General features: G+C 42.6%; 1 protein-coding gene and 1 pseudogene across 6 annotated transcripts in view; one reads left to right on the top strand and one right to left on the bottom strand.

The window, feature by feature from the left end:
• Nucleotides 1–12,380, top strand: part of NRG3 (neuregulin 3) — a gene marked incomplete at both ends in the record, with an annotated part of 1,054,567 nt that overhangs the window by 147,637 nt on the left and 894,550 nt on the right. The gene's annotated exons all lie outside the window — the stretch shown is intronic.
• LOC307112476 (eukaryotic peptide chain release factor GTP-binding subunit ERF3A-like) overlaps nt 1–12,380 on the bottom strand; it is a 29,963-nt pseudogene that overhangs the window by 10,214 nt on the left and 7,369 nt on the right. The window contains exon 2 of the transcript in view: nt 6,315–6,506. The product of the transcript in view is annotated as a eukaryotic peptide chain release factor GTP-binding subunit ERF3A-like (transcript). The remainder of the gene's footprint in view (nt 1–6,314; nt 6,507–12,380) is intronic.

The following is a 12,380-nucleotide window of genomic DNA, read 5'->3' as shown; positions in this document are numbered from 1 at the left end:
TGATGGGAGGGGGGCTGTGGGGCTGGGTGAGAAAGGTGAAGGGTTAAGACTTATGAAATGGCAGTTACAAAATAGTCACAGGAAGTAAAGTAAAACAGGGAATACAGCCAGTAATATTGTAATAACTATGTATGGTATCAGGTGGGTGCTAGACTTACTAGGGATCACTTCATAAGTTATATAAATGTCTAACTACTATGCTGTACACCTGAAACTAATATTATATTGAATTATATTATAATCAACTTTAAAAAATAAAATAATTGCACAACCAGCGTGGCTCAGTGGTTGAGTGTCAACCTATGATCCAGGAGGTCACGATTTGATTCCCTGTCAGGGCACATGCCCGGTTGCGGGTTCGAACCCCAGTGGGGTTCATGCAGGAGGCAGCCAATCAATGATTCTTTCTCATTGTTGATGTTTCTGTCTCTTTCTCCCTCTCTTCCTCTCTGAAACTAATAAAAATATCTTAAAAAATAAAATACATTAAAAAATTAAAAAAAATGAAAACAGTACTCTTGATTTTTTTTCTAATACTTGTTAACTGATCATGTTGCAGGTTTTGCTTGGCTGCTTAGAGAGTCAGAGCCAAATTTAAAGTTTAATCACAGCGATAGTATTGCCTTTGTTTGACATATTTATATGCTCTAATTATGAATTTAATTATATATTTTATATTTTTACTCAAGATTTACTATTTGTTATTGGTTGGAACACAGAATTTTTATGTATTGTGTTGGGGTTGGTTTTGGTTCTTGGTCTCTCCAAAAGCAACAACAACAATGATACTGATACATTCATTTTGGAAGAGGCGTAAGGTATTAATAGAAAAAAGACTAATCAGTCTCCAGTATCATATTTCTGAAATGAGCAAGGCCTAAGAACAGTTTTTACAAGTTTGGTCAGATACAATTAATCATTGTTTTCATAATGATTGTAAGGTTTGTAACAACAAAAATAGAATACAGTAAGCATGCGTTTTTGAGCTGCTACCATACTTTCAGGTAAAATGTTGGAAATCATATTAGTCTGAGGCTCTTCATTTTTAGTTAGTTTCTTTGTTTTAATGTCAAAATGTTTTTTCAGGTAAATACTCATGTATCAATCTCCTGTTTCAGGATATTATTTATGTTATTCACTGAGCAGTTCATGATTTTAAATCAGTTGGTTTTCAGAAGAGTAAGTGAGCTTATTTGTAAATATACAAGACTTATTTGTAAATATCGCCTCAGCTTTCTGAGTGTCCTTTGTGACTACTTAGTGGTACGGTCCTGGGAGACCTAATATAAGCAGCTGAAGTTACCTAACTGCTATCTACTTATACAGGGTTCAACATTTTATTTTATTTATTTGCTTTTTATATTTTTATTGATTTCAGATAAAATCATTAATCATTATCAATGATTCTCTCCCTCTCCCTTCCAATGAGAGGAAGGGAGAGGGAGAGGAGAGATAGAAACATCAATGATGAGAGCGAATCATTGATAGGGTGCCTCCTGCATACTCCACACTGGGGCTCAAGCCCACAACCCAGGCATGTGCTGTGACAAGGAATTGAACCAGTGACCTCTTGGTTCCTGAGTCAATGCTCAACTTCTGAGTCACACCCAGCTGGGCCAGGATTCAGCATTTTGATAGAAACATGCTTTAGAAAACTAAGCAAAGTATATAGTAAAAGATGTGCTGCTGAAAGTTAAGTTTTTATTAATATTCTTTGATTCAAATTATGGGCTTTTGTTTCCCCAGCCTTTTGGGGGTTAGTGAGGTCATCTGGTCCCACACAGCTTTTTGGGGAGCTATTTGCATTATGGTTTGCAAGGTATCTCTTCTCCAGGGAAATAATTTTAACTATGTTTGAAAGGATGAATTTAAAAGATTATTAACTTGTCCTCAAATTTCAAACTGATGTTTCTGTCATATCAGACAATTTTCTTCCTGTGCATTAAAGAATAATATGAGGAAAGCATTAACCAATCACCATATTTAAATGCTGCTTGGATATTGTCACTCTCGCTAATTTTTTTAGTAGGGTACAATTCACATGCAAAATTAGCTTCCTAACCAGGCCTGGTGTTGAACTTGAGCTGATGGAGCTGATGTACTGCTTCAGATGTGGGTGTGGTATATGGCAGCCTCTCTCCCAGGCAGATTTTGGAAAGAGGCAAACATACAGAGCCCCCAATCAGGCAACTGTGCCCACTCACACCGAGGCTGAAAGGGAGCTTCCAGAGTGGGGATGTGGACAAGAGGAGGAGAGAGGGACAGTCAGGAGGTAGGGGCCGGGAAGGAAGGACAGCAAGTTAGTCAGAGACTTGACTCAGAATCCAGGCTCTGGGATAATGCTCATGGAAGCAATGTGTCCTGGATTCTGCCCCATCCAGTATCCACGCTCAAGCTCCCTCTCTCTGGCTGGCTTTTATTCAAACAGCTGGAAAGGCTGTTTCCAACTTTCATTTTAATGGGGTTTGTCATAGGATGGTGTTTAGTAGGTGGAATTCTGTTTTACTGCCTCTTCCCCATTGTTTATCTTCTTGCCTTAAACACCGATGCTGCGTCTAGAATTGTGGTTATGCGGGGGGTGAGAGGGGGGGCAGCTAATGAACCTGAAGAAAGATGGTGTCATGCCCAGGCTTCTCTGGTTTCTGCCTTCCCACCAGACTTCTGGCCACAGGAGTCAAAACAAACCCTGAGTTGGAGTCAGAGTTGCTGTGACTTGTTTCCAGATGCATTCCAACTTGATATACTTTGCCACCTTTACCTGCATGTGCCTTCTGTTCTTCAATAATCTTACTCCCCAAATAAGGGAGATGCAAGTATGTTAAACTCAAGTTCTCATCCCAACTCTTCTTAAAACCTGGTACGTCTCATCTGCTTAGCCAGGATGCTCTCTACCTGTGAGGTAGTTAAACGTTGCTTACTGAGTAGATGGGAACGAGAATAATCATACACAAATGCAGTGATTGATCCCTTTGGCGTTCTCTCACCCGGTGTTCCCCTGTGCAAAGCAGCATTGTACCGTGACGTGCTACTTCCGCCCCCATCTCTACTCCTACAAACCCTGGTGTACGAGTGTTGTGAGGACCCACCTCTGTTTTTGGCTGCTTCTTCTGGTGGGTGAAGAGGGAGGTCTGAGTTCCTGAAGGTATTGTATGAACCTTGACTATACTATAAAAAGCACAAAATAACTAAGAAATAGGTTCACCATGTAAGGATTTACATGGAGCTCAAACCACTAACTCTCGCAGACCGGCTTGGTGACAGCATGGTTTGATGAAGAAAGGTCTTTGGACCATCAGAGCTATGTTTGCAACCCATTGTTGTCCCTGCTGGCTGTGTGATGTTGCCTGTTTTGCAGAATGGTTGGGATTAGATGACTTTTTGTGTGTCTGTGGCAAGTAGTAAGGAATTAATAAATGATAATTGTTAGGTTAACGGTTCTAGTTAATCCTGCAATATGGTGTTTGGAAGGTGTGATTGTATCAAAACCAAATAAGCAATGTAATAAGTCCTTTTGGACCTACATCTTATTTTAGAATAATCGTTCGGATAACCTAATCTCTTCCCTGAGGTGCTTTTGATTGGTTACTGTGCTCCGTTCAAAGCTGTCAGTCAACATTGTCCTATGATCGCTTCCTGCCTCACTGTATTATCTGCTGGGGCCCACACAGGTGACCAGTTCCAGAGATTTCACTGATTGTCATTTATAGAACTTTTTTAAATGAAAGAAAGGCCAGCAACCAGATCTTCCAGCGCACTAGTTGGGGGCCAACAGCAGGTTGGTGTTCTGGTGGCCCTGCAGTAGGATGGTAACCTTCAAAATCATTAATTAATGTTGATGTGTAAGGAGCTAATTAGGACTTTGGGGCATTTTGACACTTCCAGTGGCTTATTTAATTATCTGAAGGAGGCTTTTACCATCTCAAGAGGTGTTATGATCTGCCTTTGGAAACTAGAGAGCCACCTTAGAAAACAATCGAGCATCCCTCATGTTGGCAAATGACTTCTCCGAAGAATGTTTCCTTTGAAAAAACTGCCCTCAGACATAAATCCTAGTTTGAAATCATACACAGCAACTTTGACACCGTGGTGTAATAGACGAGTTGCTCCTTCTTGATTGGCAGGGGTGTTTTCAGGGATCAGAACAAAAACAGAGCAGCACTTACTTAAATCCTTGCCCAGAGGCAGAATGTTCCCCAGGAAGCAAGGCTCTCTGGGAGGGCAGCCAACGGTGCCCCTAGAAAACGATGCGGAGAGAGGCTCATGCAAGCAGATAGAATGAGGCTGTTCGGCTCCGCCAGACCTTCGCTTATTTCCTTAGTCAGGAAATATTACAGAAGATGGAAGTGGCGATGATGTTGACACTAACAACGATTGAGTTCAATGAGTGTTGGCAGCAAGGGGAGTGTGCAGGAAGCTGGCAGGGCATAGTGGTCTGTACACACCTCTAGGCCACCGTATATGGGGCTCTGAATTTTGCAATTTATATCCGACTGAGGGAAAGAGCCGGCACCTATATGGTGTGTCAGAGTTACAGGTAAAAAGGTATAAATGAAAGTGTCATAAGTGAAAGAGACTAAACAGGAAATTCAGGCAGGAAATAGCCCCGAGAGAGAAAGTGATCTGTACTGAAACCTTGCTCTATAAAGCAAGAAAACTACCCACCACTTTCATGAGGACTTGGACAAGATTTGATTTTCCATGATGGAATCAAGCAACTTTTTCCTTAAAAGAACAAACAATGTTAATTTTAGTATGCACTGAAGCTGAGGCAATAATAATACTAATTTGATAACAAAAAAACAGTACTTTTCAAATTATTCTGAGGTGTTGTGAAGTTGTGAAATCTTGCATCTGGATGATAGGAGTGCAAAAATGTAGGGAAGAATATGGAATTTGAGTGGGTCCATGAAGGGTAGGGGGGGTTTTCACTGCCAAGTTAGGGAGATGGGGACAGAAAGGGACATAAAGAATATAAAAGAAATAAATGGAAGATGAGTTTGCAAAAATAGGTTTGTATAAGAACCAAGGAGGTTTAGAATGCAGCTTTTAAGATTCTGAAGGTCAACTCTTCAGGAACAGAGGGTCTTAAAGGCATTAGTGCAGGGAAGTAACAATATTAAAAGTAGCCTATATTGCACTGGCTGGTGTGGCTCAGTTGGTTGGGCATTGTCCTGTGCACTAAAGAGTTGCTGGTTTGGTTCCAGTCAGGGCACATACCTGGGTTGAGGACTTGATCCCTGGTGGAAAGCATTTTGCTCTCAAATCGAAGTTTCTCTCTCTCCCTCTCCCTTTCTCTCTCTCTAAAACTCAATTAAAAATACTTTTTAAGAAATTAGTCTGTATTTTAGGTAAGAGTAAATATTAATTCTTGAAATTTGGAAAACCCCCAACAATATCTGATCACAAAAATGAGAGTTAACATGTAGAAGTTCAAATATTACTTTTAAAGAATCTGAAAAAACATGGGGCCCCATCTTTTCCCAGCCACATTCATAATCCTGAAAATATTTCCAAGTCCATCATGGCAGACCTGTCCCATTTAAATACACAGTCATCAACCCTCCTTAATGCTACATTTTTTAGGTAAAATTGTTTCAACTGAGAGCACTTATCTATTAGTGCGAAGTCGTATTGGATAATGAAGCTCTGTTATTCCCATGGACCTGTGTTAGGTGGACCAGGGATTTTAATTAAATATCTGAATGGGTGTTATACAGTAGATACTCTCTAGAAAGCATCTGTCAGGGTTAATACTTTACAAGTTAGCTATGCCTCTTTCAACCTTTAATTATAACATTCTAACTCTTTATTCTTAGTTACTGCTAATAATTTCAAGGTGATACAGATAGAAATTACTTGATTATCCAAGTGACTGCACAAATCAAATGGAATAGAAAGCAATTTCACTGCCTCTACATGTTTTATAAGTACACATTATTAACATGCTATTTTTAAAAAATTATCTCCTTTTTTTTTAATTGATTTTTTTGGAGAGAGAAAAAGGGAGAGGGAGAGAGAAACATCTATGAGAGAGCGAAATATGGATTGGCTGCCTCCTGAACACCCTCTACTGGGGAATGAGTCCACAATCCCGGCATGTGCCCTGACCGGGAATCAAACCACCAACCTTTCCACGCATGGGTAGATGCTCAATCAATTGAGCCACACCCACCAACGCTCTCTTTTTTCCTAAGAGGAATTGAAAAACGTATAATATCCTGCGGCTGGGAAAGTGTAATGCCCGGCACAGATGTAACTAAACTCGACTCTCAGTGATAGCAGTGATGGTGCTCCTGCATCAAATAGACAAATACACTCCTTGATCTTTGTCATTTCTTCAGCTCTCGTCGGGCGCTCATCTGTAGTCCTCATTCGTTTCTCATAGCGCCCCGTTGACCACCGCATGTCCATTTCATCAGGTAAGTGTGTGACCTGCCACTTCCTTCTTCCCATGGAGACGCTGGCCATCCTTGTGGATGGAGCATTCTTCAAGGACTTGCTTTGGCCTTAAATTCAGAAACACAAAACACATTGTTAGTCTTTTCATGCTGGAGTCCACTCCTTCCACACCAACCTCATATGGGCCATTCACACGCTTGGCTGTTTAAAAGGAGGCTGGCTGCTGTTGGTCAGGAGAAGTAGACACCCAGGCCCCAGCTTGATAAGCAACCACGCTGAAATTGGCTCTGGCCGTGGGGTGAATCCTGGACTGTTAGGATTGTATCTGATTTGACTCTTGGTGGTTTCCAAGTACTGTTTTGAAAAAGTATATGTTAATTACGTGCTTCTATTTAAGAGTCAAGATATCACTGTTCTGTAGATGGATCTGAAAACTCCATTTATTACAAACCACCCACCAATCAGAAGTTATTTCTGTCCATAATAAAGGAAGCTTAACATTTATTTTCAGAATATGAAAGAAAACTTTGATACTCTCGCTAGTAAAATAGGTTAACATTTTTTCTTTCTAATGCCTCTTATTGGTTTCCGATTTTTTCATTTGCTGTGCAGTTGGCGATGCTTGGTGTTGCTATGCTGATTCAAAACTGCAGTGGGGAGAAGGGCCAGGCCTCTGCTTATCCTGAGAGTAGAGCATTTTCATTGTGGACACTCAGAGGGTCTCCAGAAGGTGAAGACTATCTTCCTAATGGATCAGAATAATGACAGTAATCAGAACTGAAACCTGTGAAGTCATATTTGACATGAACAATTCTTGATTTCTAAGAAGATGATCTCATTGTAGTTCTTATTTCTTAAGTGAGGAAAATTAATTATTTCATCCATTTTGATCCATTTTGTGGATAGTAACAGCTCTTTGTTCCTGAACTCACATTACTGTTTCTATGACAGTTGGGAGTCTACCCTAGCTGGCAATCTATAATAATAAAAGCATAATATGCTAATTAGACCGGATGTCCTTCCAGGCGACCTTCTGGATGAAGCTGGGGCTGTGAGGAAAGCCTGGGTCCCAGGTGCCAGAGGGAAGCTGGTGGGTGCTGGCAACGGGGAGGGGGTGAGGATGGGAAGGAAGGCCTACTCTTGCATGAATTTCGTGCATCGGGCCTCTGGTGGAGAATAAAATTTCAACCATGTTAACAGCACTATCTTGTACTATTCCAGACCTCAGTTCCTGTGGTTTTCGGAGCGCATCACTCTCTTCACAGATACTCATTTGTCCTTATAGGCATGTCATTACGGAATATACGGTTAGAGAATCATTTTAAAAAAGAGGTAAAACCGTGACCCTCATGTCGATGTAAAGTGAACACAGATTAAACATTTAACTCATTAAGGAGCAAACCAGGATGATGCTATAATGAGTGTAAAAGAACCCAAAGAGCAGATCCAATTAGACATCAGGAATATTGAAAAGTGGTGCAAATAGAGCCAAAGTAGGCTCTTCCCTAGTGGGAGGGAAGTCAGTGGGAACTCTAGGAGACAGAACGTTGCACGCCTAGTAGGCAGATATCGTTTAGCATTGCTGTCAGGTAACTACAACTTATAGGGACGTAAATAGCCTAGTGCCGGCTAGAAAGCGATAACCTGGAAGAAGGTGCTGTTGACAGTGCAGTTTTCCCCTGAAGAGAGGTTTCCCCCCCACAATATCTGTCCCTCTTTATTTAGATAACTAGTACTTACCATTGATTCACCTCTAGCAGGAGCTGCAGGGAGCCTTCCCTGGCGCCTTCTACCAGTTTTTAAGTTTCCCTCTGCCTCTCACATGCTTGTGAATGACAGTTCCGTGTTTACTATGTGACATTTTCATTTAATATTGCCTCTCAATTTCTCTTTTTAAGACTAGGACTGCATCTTATTTTTCACTTGCATAGTGTTTGTGCAGTATTTGGCACGTAGACAAAATTTATAAATAATTTGCAGAACGATTGAATGAATGAATGGTTGGCTGATGGCTATACTCTTGAGGGGAGGGTCCATGAGCACATGTGTAATAGGCAAACATGTGATGCAGCAGAGGTGTGAGGAAGGTCCAGTCATCTCTATAGTTCCCTTTGAGGATAGGGCATCATATGTTATCATTAAATTAAACTGGGTGCTTACCTGACTTTTCTACTGCCTCACTGCTTCATCCCTGTATACTTTGCTAACTTCAGTTTATATTTGTAATATGTATTCTTCTTATTTCCTAACCACCTGTCAGAGAGTTAAAAATCGCAGGCCCATTAACAGTATAGTAATATACTTGCGGAAGTAGAAAATTTTCCATAAGAATAAGCGATGACCTTGGACTACGTGAGAAACTTTGGGGTGGGTGATCAGAGACTCTGAATTCTTCTAGTCTTTATGGCGAACACGGTGAAGCAAGAGCTACTTCATTCTCTGGGACGTTTAACTGTTCCCATAATGCTTTTGCAATTTCGTATGCATGAGAGGAGTCAGTGCTTTAATAGCCGGATCTTTGACCTATTAGTACAGTCTTAGAATTAACTGAGCACTGAGTTTATAGTGAGCAGGCAGGGCCTGTCCCCTCAGCCTATTATCTCAAGGTCCCTCCCTCTGAGATATGCATGTAAAGTAGTGGTTCTCCAGAATCCCTGCTTCAGAGGATTCCTGTTTGAACATATGTCTGCACACGTGTGTTTAAAACAGTAGGTGTCCTGGCAAACCCAAGGTGCTTCCTGAGAAGGAGCAGAGGGGGGTGCTTGGGCTTTGGAATAAGAGAGACTTCTACTTGCATGACCTGCAGCAAGCTACTTAATGGCTTTCGGTTTTATGTTTTTTATATCTAAAGTGAGAAAAATACCCCTGGTTGCACAGGGAGACCTTGGATGCAGCTGACTTATCCAAGCAGCTATGCAAAGTACTAGTCCCCAGCCCTGCCCTGGGGCACATCCTGTCCTCATCTGCATTTGCTCCTCCCCCTTTCTTACCTTTTACATCACTCCTCTTCAGTCACTACCCTCTTTAAGTTCTTCACTCCTTCCTACCTTGTTAGTAGATTTGCTTGTCTCTCCAACTGGACTTTTTGGCAGAGGCCCTGGCCTATCCTGTTGAGAGCTGCCTAAGCATCTCACGTGGCTCTGGTGACCTGCCCCAGCCCAGAGCACTGAAATTCAGCACAGGAGCCTCCGGATGCCACTTTCCTCACAGAAGTCACTTCATCTTTACCTGTGTTTCCTAAAAACCAAAGACAGTGTCTCTCAAGCACAGACTGAAAAGGAATTTAGTTTATCGGGCGCTGTCCGTGGTCCTGAACAGAGTTTGTATTCTACGCTGTGGGTTTCCTTTTCCTTCTCATGCTGCCCTGCAGTTTGAGCAGCTTGCATTTATGCTTTCCAGCCAGACTCACCCGCCTGCTTTCCCAGCTCACCATGGCTCCTGGGCCCCGGGGAGTGAGGATTGACCTCGGGTCAAATGCACCAGCCCACTCCATCACTACACTGATGCTCGAGGAAGGAGCAGATGTGTGTCTGCCTGTGGTACTCAAGACAGCATATTAAAACATGGATTTCTTTTAACTCCCTGTGTTCAGAAGCTGGAAGGCAGAAACACAGAATTGGTACCCTGTGGTTTCTTTGCTCTTACGTTCTTCACAGTGTTTTCATTCCTCCTGAGCACCTTTGGACAAGCATTGTTGTTTTTTCTCTAATGAAAGTAGAAAAATTGTATGCTCATTGCTTATTTTTAGCACTGTTGCTATGCTAAACTCTAGTCCAGGCATCTTAGTAGGATCAATTCAGGATTTGAATTTTCGTTCTCTTTAATACCATGGCATTACTATTCTTTTTGAAAATGTCACCATAGATGGGTATATTTAAATATTTCCTATCGATTGTTGGAAAGATATTTCTCATATGCTTAAGAAATAAGTAAAAAAATAGACACATAGAGATTGGGGGCAAAATTTGTCAAGTTCCCCTGGATTGCTTTTGTGGGTGGATGGAAGGGCCACTGTTTCTTTCAGACTATGATTAAGAATAAACTGTATCTTTGGGAGACCTTGCACTGTGCAAAACTTACTGCGCTAAAGAAAGTGATTAGCACTTGTCCTTTTAATGGGCACATGGTTAGAAGACTCCCTGCCCCTTAGATTGAGTGGCCCGGATTTTCTGCGTGGAGGCAGTGACTGCATCTCGAGGCTGCTCATGCAGTGGCACATATATGAAGAACAACCACACGCATCCACTGTTTCTGCAGTGGAGTTGGGGGCTGTTTCTTGCTGTTTGTCTGTCATTTTGATTCTCAGCAGTGGAATCGTGAGCAGGAATGGGACGTGGAAGGTTCTGGGTGCATTCTCAGGGGTCTTTAAGAGACAAAAGGAGGTTATCACCAAGATGGGTATGAAGCAATGGGAATTTCTGGCAAGAACTGCATTTAAACCTAAGAGGTTGACGTACACTGTGGGCCTTAGATCAGAGCCATTCCTCACTTTAAGTTAGATAAACATGCTAGCACCAAAAAGAAGCTGAAGTGATAAAGGGGAGGCCATTAAACTTGAAGGATGCCTGTTCTGGACCAAGCATTAGACCATTTGCTTTCATAATTGCTCTCTCATTTAATCCTTCAAACAGCCCTGAAAAGCACAGGATGTTATCCCCACTTCACGGACTAAGAAGCTAGGTTCTGGGAAATTAACTTCCTAGTTGCAAGAGGGCTGCGTTAGTAAAACATTAGTCCAAGCTGAGCCTCTATGACTCAAAGCCCATGAGTTATTATGTGTGATGCTAAAATTAAGACATGCCTTTCTTCCCTGTAGAAGAACATCCACCATGTTCGTCATTGTGCTGTGTAACACGTGGCACATGATCTGCCCCCTTAGGAAATTGTTAAGGGTACCGTGGTCTTGTTAAATACAAGCACTGTGTTGTCCAGCAGATCTCTAGGACTCGGTCATCCTGCAAGACTGAAACCCTATACCCATTGACCAGCTATAGAGTAGTAACTAGTAACTTATCAGTAGCCAGATTCACTGTAAAGATTAGACTGTTAACAAGCTCCCTTGTACTAATCCGTGAGATATGGATTAGATTGTACATTATAATCCTCAGCACGCTTCCAGTTTCATTGAGCTGCAGACTCTTCACTTTGCATTCCCCGTTGGCAGTGGCCTCCGTCGCACAGGGTGTATTTTCAGTCGCACTTCCTTGGGAAGCCCCTCTGGCAGATCACAGGCAGAGCTTTCCTTCTGGAAGGAAAGCCTCTGGACAGGCAGGCTGCCTGTCAGGCCTGGCTCCACTCCAGGGAGCAATCAGGGTCCCGCATGCCAGACAGTCCCCTGGCATGGGGGCCGGCCAGGGAGCCAGAGCACAGGATTCCCTCTGTGCTTCCACCGGGCACGGCTCCCAGCTCCATCAGGGCGGACCGGGAGCTGGGCAGATTGCAGTCTGGTCTCCATGGCACCAGGACCGCAGGTGAGGACAGCGATCCCCTGGCACCGGCATTGTCTTGGATGTATGCACATGACGCCTTCCACCAAACGAGTCCTGTAGTGAAGCTTATCCTGGCTCGGACCCAAGGCAGGAAACACATTTGCTCCTTCCCCTCTTCCTGCTTCCATCATTGAACAGTTCTCTAAGGGACACGATAGGGCTTTTTCTAATAAGCACGTGAGTCTTTCAAACCAGCCTCATGAACACAGGCCGGGCTGGGGGACAGCAAGTAGCAGTTCACTGTTCACATTTCCGAAGCGCACTGAAACTCGGCAAACCTCAGTCTCTGCTTCTTTTCATTGGAATAGTAATGGCCTCGGCCTCACCCACACCTCACAGGGTGGTTGTGAGAATTAAGGGGAAAAGTGAATGTGCGGGAATTTGGCAAACTGTAAACGTGATGTACATGTGCTGTGTTGTCTGCACACCTGGATGGCTCAGCTCAGTAAGGGCTGGGTCTTTATGGCACACAGAAGGTGCTCACAATGCCTT

The sequence above is a fragment of the Cnephaeus nilssonii genome (assembly GCF_951640355.1).
Source record: "Cnephaeus nilssonii genome assembly, chromosome: 16".
Classification (NCBI taxonomy): Eukaryota; Metazoa; Chordata; class Mammalia; order Chiroptera; family Vespertilionidae; genus Cnephaeus; species Cnephaeus nilssonii.
Note: the sequence above shows the minus strand (reverse complement) of the source record. Positions and strands in the feature narration are given on the sequence as shown.